The sequence below is a fragment of the Natator depressus genome, chromosome 5, assembly GCF_965152275.1.
Source record: "Natator depressus isolate rNatDep1 chromosome 5, rNatDep2.hap1, whole genome shotgun sequence".
In the NCBI taxonomy this organism is placed as follows: domain Eukaryota; kingdom Metazoa; phylum Chordata; order Testudines; family Cheloniidae; genus Natator; species Natator depressus.
In genome coordinates, this window is record NC_134238.1 from 35361751 (window position 1) to 35381051 (window position 19301).

At 43.8% G+C, this 19301-nt stretch overlaps 1 protein-coding gene across 1 annotated transcript in view; it reads right to left on the reverse strand.

Annotated features, from left to right (window-relative positions):
• Nucleotides 1–19301, reverse strand: part of LOC141987327 (endogenous retrovirus group K member 9 Gag polyprotein-like) — a 262863-nt gene that overhangs the window by 239070 nt on the left and 4492 nt on the right. The window lies entirely within an intron of this gene.

Genomic DNA, 19301 nt, shown 5'->3' on the forward strand with positions numbered 1-19301 from the left:
TTAACAGGGTTGTTCTGTGTTTCTGAAGGCCTTTTCCATAGGAAACAACTTGAGAGTGTGTGAGGTTAGCTAAGCTTTTATAGACAGCCTTTACCTACCAGCCTTTCAGGTTCTATAATCAGGATGTGTCGGAAATTGGAAACAAAATGGTACAAAACCAAACTTTATTTTTATATTGCTTATATGTAAAACTATATTTGCAGATGCCAAGAACAGTGAACAGTAATGTAGCAATATCATGATTCCCCTTTAAACCCACCCTGTTAGATGTTGGAAACATGCAGGGAGCTGTAGAACAATTACTGATGACTCATTAGGACAGGTGAGGCTCATTAAATTCCTCTCTGAAAATAAAGAAAGTGGGAGTAGTCCTCTAGCAAATGGAGCAAAGGTTTAGGACCAAAACATTGGTCCTGGCATGAAAGAACCTTAGGAACAACATTCATATCTAAGCAGTTGTCTTAGGCTTGTATGTTGGATTACTTTGGAATTATGTTTTTGTTAATAAACCAGATTCCAAAAGGGGTGACTTTTGCTGTACAAAGATGTAGTCTTTATTCAGTGAAAAAAAATTACATTAACACAGAGTTAAGATTGCTTGGTGGTATCTCATCCTCTGCAGAACGTTGAATTGAGCAAAACTCAAATGTCTGAGAATGAGGAAATTCATGGTTCATGCAAACTTAATTCTGCCCTCTGTCAGCTATGCCCCGTTAACACACATAGCTTTATTCTGCCAACCTCACAAATGTACAAGCTCTTCACCTCCTTTTACATCCCATTCACTCCCAACCACAGGAGTCCATCTAACAGTATAAAAGGATAAAAAGGAGGGAAAGGGGAAAAAAAGTGCCCACACCACATTCCCTCTGTTCTACTGGAGTTGGCAGTAGTCAGTGGGAACTGTTTGCACACGCTTCAGGTACAGTCAATGTTTTTGGTGTACTACCCTAAACAGTGGAGGCAGTAGCTGGACCTGCTTGATAAAGGTGTCTTTTTGATATGAGGACATGTTTGGATTACTTCGAGATGTGTGACAGAGCTGTGATTTTGATACGAGATCTATGCTTTGCACCCTCCGATGCGTGAGGACAAAGGGAAAATCTGCATGTGTACCTTCAGGATCCAGTCTGCGTTATTGCAGTGATGAATTGGATACATCAGTGGCTCTTAACCTTTCCAGATTACTGTACCCCTTTCAGGAGTCTAATTTGTCTTGCGTACCCCCAAGTTTCACCTCACTTAAAAACTACTTGCTTACACAATCAGACATAAAAATACAAAAGTGTCACCACACACTATTACTGACAAATTGCTTACGTTCTCATTTTTACCATATAATTATAAAATAAATCAACTGAAATATAAATATTGTACTTACATTTCAGTGTATAGTATATAGAGCAGTATAAACAAGTCGTTGTCTGTATGAAATTTTAGTTTGTACTAACTTTGCTAGTGCTATTTATGTAGCCTATTGTAAAACTAAGCAAATATCTACATGAGTTGATGTACCTGCTGTAAGACCTCTGCGTACCACCAGGGATACACGTACCCCTGGTTGAGAATCACTGGGGTACATGATATAATTAACAGGGCACAGGGATTTTCATAGTTTCGTAGACTCTAAGGCCAGAAGAGATCATTGTGATCATCCAGTCTGACCTCCTGTATAACACAGATTCTTTCCCAAAATAATTCCAAGAGCAGATCTTTGAGAAAAACATTCAATCTTGATTGAAAAATTACCAGTGATGGAAAATCAACTGTGACCCTTGGTAAATTGTTCCAATGGTTAATCACCCTCATTGTTAAAAATGTCCACCTTATTTCCAGTCTGAATTTGTCTAGCTTCAATTTCCAGCCTTAGGATCATGGTATACCTTTTATTACAAAGGATACTCATTGTCAGTAGTGAGCTAGGATATGAGAGCAGTCAAAACATTTATCAGCAACATGAATTCCAGGTAAAGTGCGAGTGATCAACGTCAGGGGCAGCTGTAGTGAATGGTGGAGGAAGTAGTTATCTCTGCGTGGTAGAGGTGTGTTTGCAAGATCTGTGGATTACTTTGAGATGTATTGCAGAGCTGTGACTATGACATGAGGCGATCTATGTTTTGCATCCCTTCAGGGTGCAGTATGCATCATTTCTATGCAGAATTATGTAAGTTATGTCAGCAGCAGGACTTAGGGCTTTTCATTACAAAGGATATTGTAGAATTCAGCAGAAAGGTGGAATGTAAGAAAATTCTAATGCTTTAATAATAGTTAATGCAAATGGTTTGGTTGAGATGGTATCCTGTGAGTATGTAAGGGTATCCGTAAAAGGCTGTGAAGTGGTTCTTAAATTGTACACGTGGTATTATTTTTGGGGAGCTGGCTAAGTGTATGTGTGTACACTAGGAGCTGGAACCTACTGAATCTGACAGTGCCAAGGGCCAGTGTACTCTGTGGATATTGAGGCATTGCTTGAAGAGGGTAGAGGGAAGGTGGCATGGACAACCTTTTCCTGTCCTCCACTCCTTTTAGTCCTTGTGTTCCGTGTATGTGTGTTAACGGCATACTGAGGAATTGCTGAAAGAGGACAGATATAAGGTTGCATGGACAACCTTAACCTTAACTGTGCATTTACTAAGGGAGAGTAGGGAAAGGGATCCAACCCCTGTAGATGGTCATGGGCACAGGATCGCCAGATTATGGCACACACACAGGAGTAGCAAGAGGGACTCAGACACCCCCAGAGGAGCAAATCTCTCATGTTCTAACTCATATAAGGGGGGAGAAGATCTCAGACCCTTTTGGGGGGGTAAGAGCTCCCCAGATCTGGGCACACATAAGAAGCGAGAATGTGGTGCTGACAGGTGCTTGTGCATCTATTTTCCCCCAGTCTCCCTGCTATCCATCCTCATATCCTCCTTCCCAGTGTCCCACCTCTCCACTCGCACTAACCCCCTTGCCTCCCTCATGTGAGCCCCCAACCTTTCTTTCCTCCCCATTTATCCCCCTCCTCATAGCCCTTCTCCCCTCACTGCAGTCCCAAACCCCTCTTCACCAATTCTCCTCTCCTCTGACCCCTGAAACACCTCCCCTTTCAGGAATCATGCACATGTCTAATTTCCTCCAAAGACTTTGATTATATTCTGCCACCCATGACTCACAAATTGTAGCAACCTCCAGACACAGTGCAAAACTCCTTTTGTCTCAGGTTGGGGGCCTATCCTTAGTTACGTTCATTGAAGGATAATTCACAGCCATCAGTCTTAATGAGGACTGTGATTTATCCAGTCATTAGTACAAGGCAGCAGAAGAAATTTTTAGGAGGGCCTGTTACGCAGGAACCCCAAATTTTTATCGCTAATGTTCCCCCGTTACTCCAAATTTCAAAGCACTCTTAGTAAGCATTTGGATTTTAGAGCACTTACAAAAGTTAAGGTTTAAAGCATATAAAAACATGGGACTGGAAGCCCTCTAGCCAGTTTTCTATATTGGTGCATGCACACTGCAAAGAATGTATGCTTTACAATACAATTCTCAATTAAGTTTCTCAATCCCACAAAATGTTGTGGGTACCATGCACTACACTGAATACACTCAGCAGATTGAGACCATTTTGACCCACATCACATCAATAGTTTGACCTCTAACTCTGGCAAAAAAAACAAAAAACTACCTAGAATCTTTTTGAAAAATGGCTGTGGGGTGAGGGGTCTTAAATCTCCACAACTCCTAGCTCGAATTTCCACAGCTTTGGGTCACTAACCCTAGTCTATATCCTCCTGATGTCCACCAAATTTTAAAGAAATCCAACTAAGCATGTCAATTTTAGAGGACTTAGAAAGGTTGACCTTTAAATAGAAGTTGTGATGCAACTTTAACTATAGTGGTGCTGTCACGCCATTATAATTTGGAGCTAGATGGGAACTCCTCCAGTTTAAAGGTAAGTGGTTGTTTGTTTTAAAAACCTACAAAACTGAAGTTATGTTTCCCAGAATTTCTCAGTATAGGACTTTCTGTACTAGAAATATTATTTTGGAAAGAGCTTATCCTGAGATTCCTGGACACACTATAAGCTGTTTCTACATGGAATTATGCACATGTACTGAGAAAACTATTAGATTACAATATTGCCAAAGCTGTATTACCTAAGCATAGGTTACAATATTTGTATCTAGATCATATTCAGATTTGGAGGACCTACAATTCAGGTGATATGTGGAAACACTGTGTTTGAGCAGCACTTTAAGGGTAATCACACCAATGGGCTGACAAAGAGAGGCATGCGCTGAATTCATGTTGGACCAGATATCATTGTAGTAACATCCTTGGGAGCCAAGCAGCATTGTTCTAGCAAAGGTGATTGTAAAGGGGTTCTCACAGCTAGGGTGCAAAAGACCCATCAATTGCCTGAAGCCAGTGTCTTTGACTATTTAAAAAGGCTATATATTCAGCACCGCCATCTCCCCCAGTAGCTAGTTCATTTGTTTGTGCAGTGGTGCAAGAGGAAACTGACACAGTCTCGGCATGGAAGGATTGCATGATGGACTAGGCACTAATGTTGTTGCTGAGTTTGCTTATTCTTCCTGACAACTGTGAGGGCCCTGGCAGAAGAGAAAGAGTGCTACTGCAACTGCTAGCTCTTATGAATGAAAGCATAAGGGCAGAACTACTAAGAGCAGTAGAGTTGGATGACACAGAGAAGAAAAAAGGGGGAGAAATTGTTAGGCAGCATGCCACCACCACTGCATTCCTCAACCAGGGATGCAGATTCAGAATATGTGATGGCAGTGGTCATTGTGAATGGAGTATTACAAGCAGGATGTACCAGCTGTTTGTTTAGCTACTCTGGGTAAAGCTAATTGGGCTATAAACAGGGGTAACTTTCAAGGAGGTGATCACACAAAGATATGGCTGTTAGGTTGTATCTCCTTCTAGTCTGACTAAGAACAACTTCTGCAGACTGCTCAGACAGTTTTTGTGGCATAAACCAAATAAATCTCCAACTCTGCCACATTGTCCTGCTGTTTCTTAACCCACAACCATGCTGTGGCACACCACTGAGAGTTGGCCTAGTTTTTGTGTTTACTAATGCTTCAGTGTTTGTGCCTTCCCTGCCTTGTTGCCCTGTAGCAGCTGCAGCTGATGTTGCTGGTTGTTTGTCCTACATGGTCCTGCTGTTGTCAATGGCAGCAACAAGGTGAAAGAACAGCAGCCAGAGAAGAAGAAGAACAGTAGTTGTTTTTTGGTGGTTGTTTGGGGAAGGGAGGCTGGTCCTTCTTCTTTTTTCTCCCCCTTTCATTTTTCATATTCCTCACTGCCCTTTCTGTAGATTGGTGTCTTCTCCTCAATATCATAAGAGCAATGCTTCTCTGTTTATATTTGTCCATCATATTGTGGTGTTCCATCATCTTCACTGGAGAAAGGTCATGCTATTAGTTATACTTCTTCTCCATGCCTTTCCCTCATGTCTCTTACAGTACATCTGTACAGTGAGTGGCAGTGAGTCTCCAAGCCTGGGTTGACAGACTCAAATTCACGGGGCTCAGACTACTGCACGAAAAATAGCTACGTAGAGACGCTGCAGCTCAGGCTCTGAAGCCCACCTTCTTCCCCCACCCTTTTAGTGTGGTAGCCCAAGCCCTGCAAACCTGAGTCTGTTGACTTGAGCTCTGAGACTTGCTGCCACTGGCTGTGTAGACATACCCGTGGCATATATCTACACTGCAATTAGACACCTGCTGTTGGCCTATGACAGCTGACTTGGGCTCATGGAGCTTGTGTTGTTTAATTGCAGTGTAGAAGTTCAGGCTTGGGCTGCACCCTGAGCTCTGGGACCCTTCCACTCGCAGTGTCCTACAGCCCGGGCTCCAGCCCGAGTCTGAACATCTACACTGCAATTAAACAGCCCTGCGAGCAGGAGTCAGATGGGTTTTTAACTGCGGTGTAGACATACCCATAGACCCCAGTAATATCACTGCCAATGGCAGAAGATGCAATGAGGGATGGAAGTGCTGGAGTAAAGAATGACAGGAGAACTAGTCTATTGCTGGTCTTCTGAGGCTGAGATGCTACTGCAGCTTTCCTTCAGAGGATGAGACACAATGATGAAAATAGTTGAATTTTAGAGAGTATAGGGTTTTAGAGAGTATATTGTCACCTCAGATGTTCAAAGGAGTATTTAGAATAACTCTATTTGCAACAGTCCCCTCAGAAAAACATGAGTATGGGTTTAAAAAAATGCTCAGAAAAATAGATTATATACAAAAATATGCACATAACTAAAAGGCCAAAATAAATTTAAAAATGTACCAATGCTATACCTTTTTATTACCATCATAATCAAACCCAGTTAGCTGGCTCTACTAACATGCCTCTGCTCTTCGAATCTCCTGGGAACTAAATTTCTCTTGCTAAGGAGGAATTGGAGATAAAGGAGTCTCTGATCTGCATCACTCAAGATCACAAGAATCATGGTGAGAGATTTCTTTACAGTATTTAGACATGTGAGGCAAACTATGTAACAGAATAAGATTAACACTATTTTATGCACATAATTCCTTTGATCCAAGGATCTCAAAGAATTGTACGGTATTAATTCATCATCCCTCAGGGTAGATAAACATTGTCACCAGCTAGATGACAAGGTACATTGATGTGGTTTTATTTCATTTTACTATTTGAGATGCCAAATAATTAAAATATGTCAACTTATCAATTAATGCAAGTTGTAATAGTTGATGATAAAAAACTTGACAACAGCTAATCTGCTGGGGTGCTGAGACCACTGCCTCTCATACTGACCAGTAGTCTCATTGTTTCCTTGTACTACATCTGTCTGTATTCATCTGTTTCAGGTTTAGAAAACCTGACCTATGAAGAAAAGTTTTTTTAAAAAATTGGGCATGTTTAATCTTGTGAAAAGAAGACTGGAGGAGGGGGAGACCTGATAAGTCCTCAAATATGTTATAAAGAGGACTGTGATCAATTGTTCTCCACATCCACTGAAGGTAGGACAAGTAATGGGCTTAATCTGCTGCAAGGGAGATTTAGGTTAGATATTAGGAAAAACTTTCTAACTATAAGGGTATTTAAGCTCTGGAATAAGCTTCCAAGGGAGGCTGTGGAATCCCCATCACTAGAGGCTTTAAGAACAGGTTGGACAAACCTGTGTCAGGGATGGTCTAGGTTTACGTGGTGCTGCCTCAGTGCAGGGGGCTGGACTCCTTCCAGCCCTACACTTCTATGATCTGTGGCTTATCATCTTATATATAGAGTGTAAGGTCTGTGGGGCAGGGACTGTCTTTATATTCTGTGTTTGTACAGAACCTAGCACAATGGGGTCCTGGTCCATGACAAGGGCACCTAAGCACTGTGGTAATATTAATAATATTACTAATGTTCCTGTTACATGCAGGAAGTCTCAAGGCTCACTCTGCCACGAGATTTAACTATGTTATCAACCCTTGCAAGGGAAACACAGAACCATGAACAAATGTCTTAACAGCTAAATGAAGGAGGGGCTTGTCTTCAACTCTCTGGTTACAAAATATATTTGTAATTTTGAAATCTACATATACTCAAGTGTTGAAGATTTGAAACAGATGTACTTATTTTTAAAATAAAATAAGATTTCTGTTCATGTTTGAATGCATTCTCCCATGGAAATTGTTAGTGGGCTTTATTAGTCATGGTCAGAAGGAGCAAAGCCTCTTTATATAGGGAACCTCTTCATTCTAACACCTACATTTGATCCAAAAATTTACGCTTATTTCTAGCAGATACTGTTCTTACCTGCTCTCTTTGATATGAGAAGTTGTTTGTCCTACTATTTTTTTTAAAATAAGGGAAAACTCCTTTTTGAAGAGAAACTTGTCACCCAGTGAGAGCTTCAAGCAAGAAAGGAAAAAAAATGTTTTTAAAATAAAGGAGATCTTACTGGAGTGAACTGTTAGCAGAGCAAGGGTAAAGCAGGACCAAGAGAGCACCATCAATCGCCAGATGAGTTACTACTGAGTTGTCTGAGTTCTCTATCAGCTGGTGGTGCAAGCAGGAAAGGGAGATGGCTATGCAGCATATTTGCTTTCTCTTCAGTCACAGACCATCTAAGCATTAATAGACTCATAGCCCTGATCTACACTAGGAGTTGAAGTCGAATTTAGCAGTGTTAAATCAATTTAACCCTGCACCCGTGCACATGACGAAGCCCTTTTTTTCAACTTAAAGGGCTCTTAAAATTGATTTCCTTACTCTGCCCCCGACAAGGGGATTAGCACTGAAATCGGCCTTGCCGGGTCAAATTTGGGGTACTGTGGATGCAATTAGACGGTATTGGCCTCTGGGAGCTATCCCAGAGTGCTCCATTGTGACCGCTCTGGACAGCACTCTCAACTCAGATGCACTGGCCAGATAGACAGGAAAAGGCCCGCGAACTTTTGAATCTCATTTTCTGTTTGGCCAGCGTGGCAAACTGCAGGTGAGTGCAGAGCTCATCAGCAGAGGTGACCATGATGGAGTCCCAGAATCGCAAAAGAGCTCCAGCACGGACCGAACGGGAAGTACGGGATCTGATCGCTGTATGGGGAAAGGAATCCGTGCTATCAGAACTATGTTCCAGTTTTCGAAATGCCAAAACATTTGTCAAAATCTCCCAGGGCATGAAGGACAGAGGCCATAACAGGAACCTGAAGCAGTGCCACGTGAAACTTAAGGAGCAGAGGCAAGACTACCAGAAAACCAGAGACGCAAACGGCCAGAGCCCCAAACATGCTGCTTTTATGATGAGCTGCATGCCATTTTAGGGGGTTCAGCCACCACTACCCCAACTGTGTTGTTTGACTCCTTCAAAGGAGATGGAGGCAACACGGAAGCAGGTTTTGGGGACGAGGAAGATGATGATGATGAGGTTGTAAATAGCTCACAGCAAGCAAGTGGAGAAACCAGTTTTCCTGACAGCCAGGAACTGTTTCTCACTCTAGGCCTGGAGCCAGTACCCCCCGAACCCACCCAAGGCTGCCTCCCGGACCCGCCAGGCGGAGAAGGGACCTCTGGTGAGTGTACCTTTTTAAATAGTATCCATGGTTTAAAAGCAAGCGTGTTTAATGATTCATTTGGCCTGGCATTCGCTGCTCTCCTGGATGTACTCCCAAAGCCTTTCCAAAAGGTTTCTGGGGAGGGCAGCCTTATTCCGTCCACCATGGTAGAACACTTTACCACTCCAGGCCAGTAGCACGTAGTCGGGAATCACTGTAGAACAAAGCATTGCAGTGCATGTTTGCTGGCGTTCAAACAACATCTGTTCTTTATCTCTCTGTTTTATCCTCAGGAGAGTGATATCATTCATGGTCACCTGGTTGAAATAGGGTGCTTTTCTTAAGGGGACATTCAGAGGTGCCCGTTCCTGCTGGGCTGTTTGCCTGTGGCTGAACAGAAATGTTCCCCGCTGTTAGCCACTGGGAGGTGGGAGGGGTTAGCCATGACGTGGGAGGAGGCAAAATGCGACCTTGTAACAAAAGCACATGTGCTATGTATGTAATGTTAACAGCAAGGTTTACCATGAAAGAGTGTACCCATTGTTGTATAAAATGTGTCTTTTTAAATATCACTGTCCCTTTTTTTTTCTCCACCAGCTGCATGTGTTTCAAGGATCACAGGATCTTCTCCTTCCCAGAGGCTAGTAAAGATTAGAAGGCGAAAAAAATGCACTCACGATGAAATGTTCTCTGAGCTCATGCTGTCCTCCCACACTGACAAAGCATAGATGAATGCATGGAGGCAGACAATGTCAGAGTGCAGGAAAGCACAAAATGACCGGGAGGAGAGGTGGTGGGCTGAAGAGAGGGCTGAAGCTGAAAGGTGGTGGCAGCGTGATGAGAGGAGGCAAGATTCAATGCTGAGGCTGCTGGAGGATCAAACTAATATGTTCCAGGGTATGGTTGAGCTGTAGGAAAGGCAGCAGGAGCACAGACCGCCACTACAGCCCCTGTGTAACCAACCGCCCTCCTCCCCAAGTTACATAGCCTCCTCACCCAGATGCCCAAGAACGCGGTGGAGGGGGCCTCTGGCCACCCAGCCACTCCACCCCAGAGGATTGCCCAAGCAACAGAAGGCTGGCATTCAATAAGTTTTAAAGTTTTAAACTTTTAAAGTGCTGTGTGGCCTTGTCCTTCCCTCCTCCACCAGCCCTCCCGGGCTACCTTGGCAGTTATCCCCCATTTGTGTGATGAATTAATAAAGAATGCATGAATGTGAAGCAACAATGACTTTATTGCCTCTGCAAGTGGTGATCGAAGGGAGGAGGGAAGGGTGGTTAGCTTACAGGGAAGTAGAGTGAACCAAGGGGCGGGGGGTTTCATCAAGGAGAATCATAGAATCATAGAATCATAGAATATCAGGGTTGGAAGGGACCCCAGAAGGTCATCTAGTCCAACCCCCTGCTCGAAGCAGGACCAATTCCCAGTTAAATCATCCCAGCCAGGGCTTTGTCAAGCCTGACCTTAAAAACCTCTAAGGAAGGAGATTCTACCACCTCCCTAGGTAACGCATTCCAGTGTTTCACCACCCTCTTAGTGAAAAAGTTTTTCCTAATATCCAATCTAAACCTCCCCCATTGCAACTTGAGACCATTACTCCTCGTTCTGTCATCTGCTACCATTGAGAACAGTCTAGAGCCATCCTCTTTGGAACCCCCTTTCAGGTAGTTGAAAGCAGCTATCAAATCCCCCCTCATTCTTCTCTTCTGCAGACTAAACAATCCCAGCTCCCTCAGCCTCTCTTCATAAGTCATGTGCTCTAGACCCCTAATCATTTTTGTTGCCCTTCGCTGGACTCTCTCCAATTTATCCACATCCTTCTTGTAGTGTGGGGCCCAAAACTGGACACAGTACTCCAGATGAGGCCTCACCAGTGTCGAATAGAGGGGAACGATCACATCCCTCGATCTGCTGGCTATGCCCCTACTTATACATCCCAAAATGCCATTGGCCTTCTTGGCAACAAGGGCACACTGTTGACTCATATCCAGCTTCTCGTCCACTGTCACCCCTAGGTCCTTTTCCGCAGAACTGCTGCCTAGCCATTCGGTCCCTAGTCTGTAGCGGTGCATTGGATTCTTCCATCCTAAGTGCAGGACCCTGCACTTATCCTTATTGAACCTCATCAGATTTCTTTTGGCCCAATCCTCCAATTTGTCTAGGTCCTTCTGTATCCTATCCCTCCCCTCCAGCGTATCTACCACTCCTCCCAGTTTAGTATCATCTGCAAATTTGCTGAGAGTGCAATCCACACCATCCTCCAGATCATTTATGAAGATATTGAACAAAACCGGCCCCAGGACCGACCCCTGGGGCACTCCACTTGACACCGGCTGCCAACTAGACATGGAGCCATTTATCACTACCCGTTGAGCCCGACAATCTAGCCAGCTTTCTACCCACCTTATAGTGCATTCATCTAGCCCATACTTCCTTAACTTGCTGACAAGAATACTGTGGGAGACCGTGTCAAAAGCTTTGCTAAAGTCAAGAAACAATACATCCACTGCTTTCCCTTCATCCACAGAACCAGTAATCTCATCATAAAAGGCGATTAGATTAGTCAGGCATGACCTTCCCTTGGTGAATCCATGCTGACTGTTCCTGATCACTTTCCTCTCATGTAAGTGCTTCAGGATTGATTCTTTGAGGACCTGCTCCATGATTTTTCCAGGGACTGAGGTGAGGCTGACTGGCCTGTAGTTCCCAGGATCCTCCTTCTTCCCTTTTTTAAAGATTGGCACTACATTAGCCTTTTTCCAGTCATCCGGGACTTCCCCCGTTCGCCACGAGTTTTCAAAGATAATGGCCAAGGGCTCTGCAATCACAGCCGCCAATTCCTTCAGCACTCTCGGATGTAACTCGTCCGGCCCCATGGACTTGTGCACGTCCAGCTTTTCTAAATAGTCCCTAACCACCTCTATCTCCACAGAGGGCTGGCCATCTCTTCCCCATTCTGTGATGCCCAGCGCAGCAGTCTGGGAGCTGACCTTGTTAGTGAAAACAGAGGCAAAAAAAGCATTGAGTACATTAGCTTTTTCCACATCCTCTGTCACTAGGTTGCCTCCCTCATTCAGTAAGGGGCCCACACTTTCCTTGGCTTTCTTCTTGTTGCCAACATACCTGAAGAAACCCTTCTTGTTACTCTTGACATCTCTTGCTAGCTGCAGCTCCAGGTGCGATTTGGCCCTCCTTATATCTTTCCTACATGCCCGAGCAATATTTTTATACTCTTCCCTGGTCATATGTCCAACCTTCCACTTCTTGTAAGCTTCTTTTTTATGTTTAAGATCCGCTAGGATTTCACCATTAAGCCAAGCTGGTCGCTTGCCATGTTTACTATTCACAACAGAACACAACAGAACAGAAACAAACAGAACTTTCACACCGTAGCCTGGCCAGTCATGAAACTGGTTTTCAAAGCTTCTCTGATGCGCACCGCGCCCTCCTGTGCTCTTCTAACCGCCCTGGTGTCTGGCTGCATGTAACCAGCAGCCAGGCAATTTGCCTCAACCTCCCACCCCGCCATAAATGTCTCCCCCTTACTCTCACAGATATTGTGGAGTGCACAGCAAGGAGTAATAACAGTGGGAATATTGACTTCGCTGAGATCTAACCGAGTCAGTAAAGTGCGCCAGCGCACTTTTAAATGTCCAAATGCACATTCTACCTTCATTCTGCACTTGCTCAGCCTGTAGTTGAACAGCTCCTAACTACTGTCCAGGCTGCCTGTGTATGGCTTCATGAGCCATGGCATTAAGGGGTAGGCTGGGTCCCCAATGATAACTATAGGCATTTCAACAACCCCAACTGTTATTTTCTGGTCTGGGAATAAAGTCCCTTCCTACAGCTTTTGAAACAGACCAGAGTTCCTGAAGATGCGAGCGTCATGCACCTTTCCCAGCCATCCCACGCTGATGTTGGTGAAATATACCTTGTGATCCACCAGTGCTTGCAGCACTATTGAAAAGTACCCCTTGCGGTTTATGTACTCGCCGGCTTGGTGCTCCAGTGCCAAGATAGGGATATGGGTTCCGTCTATGGCCCCACCACAGTTAGGGAATCCCATTGCAGCAAAGACATCCACTATGACCTGCACATTTCCCAGGGTCACTACCCTTGATATCAGCAGATCTTTGATTGCGTTGGCTACTTGCATCACAGTAGCCCCTACAGTAGATTTGCCCACTCCAATTTGATTCCCGACTGACTGGTAGCTGTCTGGTGTTGCAAGCTTCCACAGGGCTATTGCCACTCGCTTCTCAACTGTGAGGGATGCTCTCACCTTGGTATTCTTGCGCCTCAGGGCAGGGGAAAGCAAGTCACAAAGTTCCATGAAAGTGCCCTTACGCATGCGAAAGTTTCGCAGCCACTGGGAATCGTCCCAGACTTGCAACACTATGTGGTCCCACCAGTCTATGCTTGTTTCCCGGGCCCAGAATCTGCGTTCCACCGCATGAACCTGCCCCATTAGCACCATGATTCCCACATTGCCAGGGCCCGTGCTTTGAGAGAAGTCTGTGTCCATGTCCTCATCACTCTCGTCACTGCGCTGACGTTGCCTACTCCCCCGGTTTCGCTTTGCCAGGTGCTGCACATACTGCTAGATAATGTGTGTGGTGTTTAATGTGCTCCTAATTGCTGAAGTGATCTGAGCGGGCTCCATGCTTGCTGTGGTATGGTGTCTGCACAAAAAAAGGGCGCGGAACGATTGTCTGCTGTTGCTCTAATGGAGGGAGGGGCAACTGATGACATGGCTTACCGGGTTGGCTTACAGGGTATTAAAATCAACAAACGGGGTGGCTTTACATCAAGGAGAAAGAAAAACAACTATCACACCGAATGGCCACCTCAAGGATTGAACTCAAAACCCTGGGTTTAGCAGGCCAATGCTCAACCCACTGAGCTATCCCTCCCCCTGCTATTTCAGCCAGGACTGAATCTCCATTAAACTTTTCAAGGTGCCTGTCAGGGTTCCTTCCCCACTCTGAATTCTAGGGTACAGATGTGGGGACCTGCATGGAAGACCCCCTAAGCTTATTCTTACCAGCTTAGGTTAAAAGCTGCCACCACCAAAGTGTTACACAACGAACGGGGAAGTGCCCACTTGGAAATGTCTCCCCCCCCAAAATAGCCCCCCAAGCCCTACACCCCCTTTCCTGGGGAAGGCTTGATAAAAATCCTCACCGATTTGCACAGGTGAACACAGACCCAAACCCTTGGACCTTAAGAACAATGAAAAGCAATCAGGTTCTTAAAAGAGAATTTTAATTAAAGAAAAAGTAAAAGAAAAATTTCTGTAAAATCAGGAAGGGAAACACCTTACAGAGTAGTCAGATTCAAAACATAGAGATTCCCTCTAAGCAAAACCTTAAGTTACAAAAAGACACAAAAACAGGAATATACAGTCCATTCAGCACAACTTATTTTATCAGCCATTTAAACAAAAGAAAATCTAACACATATCTAACTAGATTGCTTACTAACTCTTTACAGGAGTTCTGACCTGCATTCCTGCTCTGGTCCCGGCAAAAGCATCACACAGACAGAGCGAACCTTTGTTTCTCCCCCACCCCCAGCTTTGAAAGTATCTTGTCTCCTCAGAGGTCATTTTGGTCAGGTGCCAGCCAGGTTATCTTAGATTCTTAACCCTTTACATGTGAAAGGGTTTTTCCTACGGCCAGGAAGGATTTAAAGGTGTTTACCCTTCCCTTCATATTTATGACAGTGCCCCTGACAGACCTCACCAAAACGATTGTCAGCCGTTGATTTCACGGAGGGAGGGAGGGGGGAGCAAATGTATACAAAACAAATCTGGTGTATTTCTTGTTTTGATCCACTCCATCTACCTTTTACATCTTTGGCTGGCAGCAGACGGTGCAGTAGGACTGCTAGCCATCCACATCTCCTGGCTGCTCGGCAGAAGATGGTACAATAGGACCCCTGGCAGGACTAAAGAGAATGACCTGGTCGAGTCACTCCTAATTTAGTTCCTGCACCCATGTCTGCCCAGGCGCTCCTGACCGACCTTACCACGAAACGATTGTCCGCCGTTGCTTTCACGAAGGGAGGGAGGGCCTGACATGTACCCAGAACCACCTGCGACAATGTTTTTTGCCCCATCAGGCATTGGGATCTCAACCCAGAATTCCAATGGGTGGCGGAGACTGTGGGAACTGTGGGATAGCTACCCACAGTGCAACACTCCGTACTGTGGAAGCACTCTGCCGAGTTAATGCACTTAATGCACTTAGAGCATTTTGTGTGGGGACATACACAATCGACTATATAAAAACAATTTCTAAAAAACCGACTTCTATAAATTCAACCTAATTTTGTAGTGTAGACATACCCATAGAAGATTAGGGTTGGAAGAGACTTCAGGAGGTAATCTAGTCCAACCCCCTGCTCAAACAGGACCAACACCAACTAAATCATCCCAGCCAGGGCTTTGTCAAGCCAGGCCTTAAAAACCTCTAAGGATGGAGATTCCACCTGTCTCCCCACACCCGGGTAACCCATTCCAGTGCTTCACCACCCTCCTAGTGAAATAGTTTTTTCCTAATATCCAGCCTAGACCGCCCCCACTGCAACTTGAGACCATTGCTCTTTGTTCTGTCATCTGCCACCACTGAGAACAGCCTAGCTCCATCCTCTTGGAACCCCCCACTTCAGGTAGTTGAAGGCTGCTATCAAATCCCCCCTCCCTCTTCTCTTCTGCAGACTAAATAAGCCCAGAATGAATGGAGGGCCAAGATGTGTATGAGCCTAGCTCCACAGCCAAATCTGCCATGTCAGGGGATCCAGTTATCATGCAGTGTTACAACATACTTTGCTTGTATAGGCATGACCAAAAGTTATCATGTTACATAATCATCTTATCTCTCATCTTTATTCTGTGTAGACAGTGTTGCCTACTTTATGCATACAGAGGCATAGAAGATTCTTAACTTCATGTTATTTGCTTCTATACTTAACTGTGTTTGAGGTTAACTGTGTTGAAAATTATGCTGGATATTCATGACATTATTATAGGTATCGTGAAAAAAGAAAAGTCTTCAGCTTGCCAAAATTTACCATATTCCCAAATAAAACTTTCTCTGTGAACAACAGACACAGTGTTCCAATTGTTGCAAGACAGTAACTTGAGGCTCTAGGCCAAAGGCTTCAGTTTCACAACCAGCCTTGGATGTTGCCACTTACAAGTTAGGGAACATAGAACACAATTAAAGCTTCATATTACTCTAAGGTACTGTGGATTTTAAATTAAATTAACCCATTGCAGCTCACCAGTTTGAGAGCTCCTTGACTGCAGTTCTATGCTTCTTTAACACATCCAAAGGGGTGTTCTGCAGACTGAATATTTGCAGGATATGATGTAATGTCCATCTTATTTCTTCAATATGTTTCATGCTTTGTACATTCATGCTTAATGATACTTATTAAATGCAAACCAGTACTTAGGAAAGATTTGACAAACACAGAAGACAGGATATTCACAATCTTATATTACTTTATATAGTACCTTTGGGATCCCATATTCTTTATAAAACTAAACTACACACAGGGATCAATTCATCTACCACTCAAATGTAGCCACCTCTGGAAGGAAATGTTGCAACTGTTTAACCGTGCATTGCCATGTTATCCAATTGTTCTAGGCAGGGAGTAAAGAAATACTCTTCCATTGGAAATTGCAGGATAAATGTAGATATGGCAGGCAGAATGTAATTTATGACACTTTGACTTTCACCAGTTAATGGGGACTAATGCTCCCTTACTAATGCATGTCATAGATTCTTTAATGATTACATAGGTTTCTAGTTTTCCATCATATGCAAAAGATGTAGGGTCAGAAATTTGTATTTCACAGTAGAGCCCTTTCCATGGCTTGACAAAAGTGACAGAACTAGTAACCTGAGATGGATGGCGGCAGCAGCTCCCTCTTCTACACTCAGCTCCTTCTAACATTGCTGCCTGCCACATAGAATCATAGAAGATTAGGGTTGGAAGAGACCTCAGGAGGTCTATACATTTTGCCTCACTCTTCTTCCAGATTGCATCACAGAAAGCTGGAGCTTGGTCAGCAACTCCTCTACTGTGCAGCTGGCAGTATCCTTCCTCACCGCACCCCTCTCATTTTGGCATTTTGTCTTCAGCTCCCCAGATCTCTGCCCCTTTCACTTCCATGCTGGAACCTTGGGAGAACTTCCCCTTAGGACTTGGTTTGTTAGACTAGGGAAAGGTTTGTGTGTGCTCTGACCCCCTGAATCAAGTTTCATCAGAGCATTCCTCCTCTGCTCCCATTAATCCCACCTGAATTGAGATTAGACAGGTGCTATTCAAATCTCTGCTCAAGCGCCATGTGGTGCTTTAGACATAAGAATATTTTGTAGTTTAGAATCATAGAATTGTAGGACTGAAAGGGTGAGGTCATCAAGTCCAGTCCCCTGCACACATGGCAGGACTACGTATTATCAGACCATCCCTGACAGGTGTTTGTCAAACCATCTCTTAAAAATCTCCAATGATGGAGGTTTCACAATCTCCCTGGGCAGTTTATTCCAGTGCTCCCAGGCTGTGAAGTTGCTTGTCTGTTGAGAACACCACTAAAAAACAGGTCCCTTCTTTGCACTTAGGTCTTGTTCCTCTGGCGGCATGGAATAGTCTGAAGACTGGCTCACTATGCAGTCTCATTGAATACTAGAGGGCCCTAGGTGTATGCAAGTTGCATTGCCAACTGGCAATAATTTGAGCTCTTTTCACTCATCTACTTCAGAATTAGAATGCAAGAAGTCTCCTCCCCCATTTCCAGTCAGACTATGTACTTTCCTCCAGCATTTGGTCACACGCTCACTTCTACTTTGACAAGATTAAATTTCTGCATGTCTCATGGACAGAGAACAGATACAAGTTACTCCAGTTGTCAAACACTGGAGCCTAGGAACCAGTGACAGAATCAGGCCCTAACACTCTTAAAATTAGAGTATCATGGAGAGTTACTCTTTAAATGTATGTTCCTGGGTGCATATTTACTTGACCATCTATAGTACAGTTTTGTACTTACATAGAGCACATTTCATGTTCAAAGTGGCTTACAAACTTTAGCTATTTAATCTTCACAACCTGCAAGGTAGACAAATAGAAATCTCCATTTTACATATGGGAAAACTGACACAAAGATTAAGTGACTTGCCCAAGGCAAGATAAATAGTTTTTGTGAGAGGTGTTTAGAACTCAGGATCTGATGTCCAATGCTCAGACCACTGTAACACACCTGTCCTTGAAATAGTCCCTTTATTTAGATGACTAACATCTTTCTATTAATTTTGGAGTGATTCTCAGTCTTTGTCTCTCTAGTCCTCTGGTGTATGTTGCTATTGGAGATGACTTTGTGCATCCAGATAAAATAAAATTGAGAAATCAGACTGTATATCTGGAAATTTTCTTGTGCAATAATTGGTGTGCTCTTGTCATGCAATAAACTTAGATTAATCCAACACGTTTAGCAGACTTAGCCCTAATCCTGCAAAAATTTACACACGTACTTAACTTTACTACCATGAGTATTCCCAATGAAGTCAATGAGACTACTCACAGCAGTAAAATTAAGCACGTACATAAGCACAAGATGGGAGCCTTAAACAATTATTTGAAAACCAAAATAAAACAAGTAGACAAATATTGATGTTGTCATGGTACAGAATATATTTCTTACAAATTTGGAGAAGTCTGTTAATGTTTCAGTGTTTCCTCTGAGGCCTGGTCTACACTAGAGGGGGGAATTGATCTAAGTTACGCAACTCCAGCTACATGTATAACATTGCCAAAGTCGACGTACTTAGACCTACTCACCGCGGTGTCTTCACTGCTCCCCCATCGACTCTGCCTGCGCCTCTCACGGCGGTGGAGTACAGGAGTTGATGGGAAAGCGCTCGGGGGTCGATTTATCGCGTCTAGATTAGATGCGATAAATCTACCCCCGATGGATTGATTGCTGCCCACCGATCCGGTGGGTAGTACAGACATACCCTAAAAGAACAAAACCTCACTCAACTAATCTAATACCTTGAGTAATCCATTTTCACAGTTTCTCTTCATTGATTTCCTATACATGTCCATATGCTTAGCTTTTAAAACAACTTGCTTTTACCATCTCGTTGCATAAAAATTTTAAATAAACTAAAGGTTTAAAATACTTCTCTTTCTAAGTTATTAGTTTCATGCTGATGGGTCAAATCAATATTTTTGTTTATATATTTAAATCACTCTAAA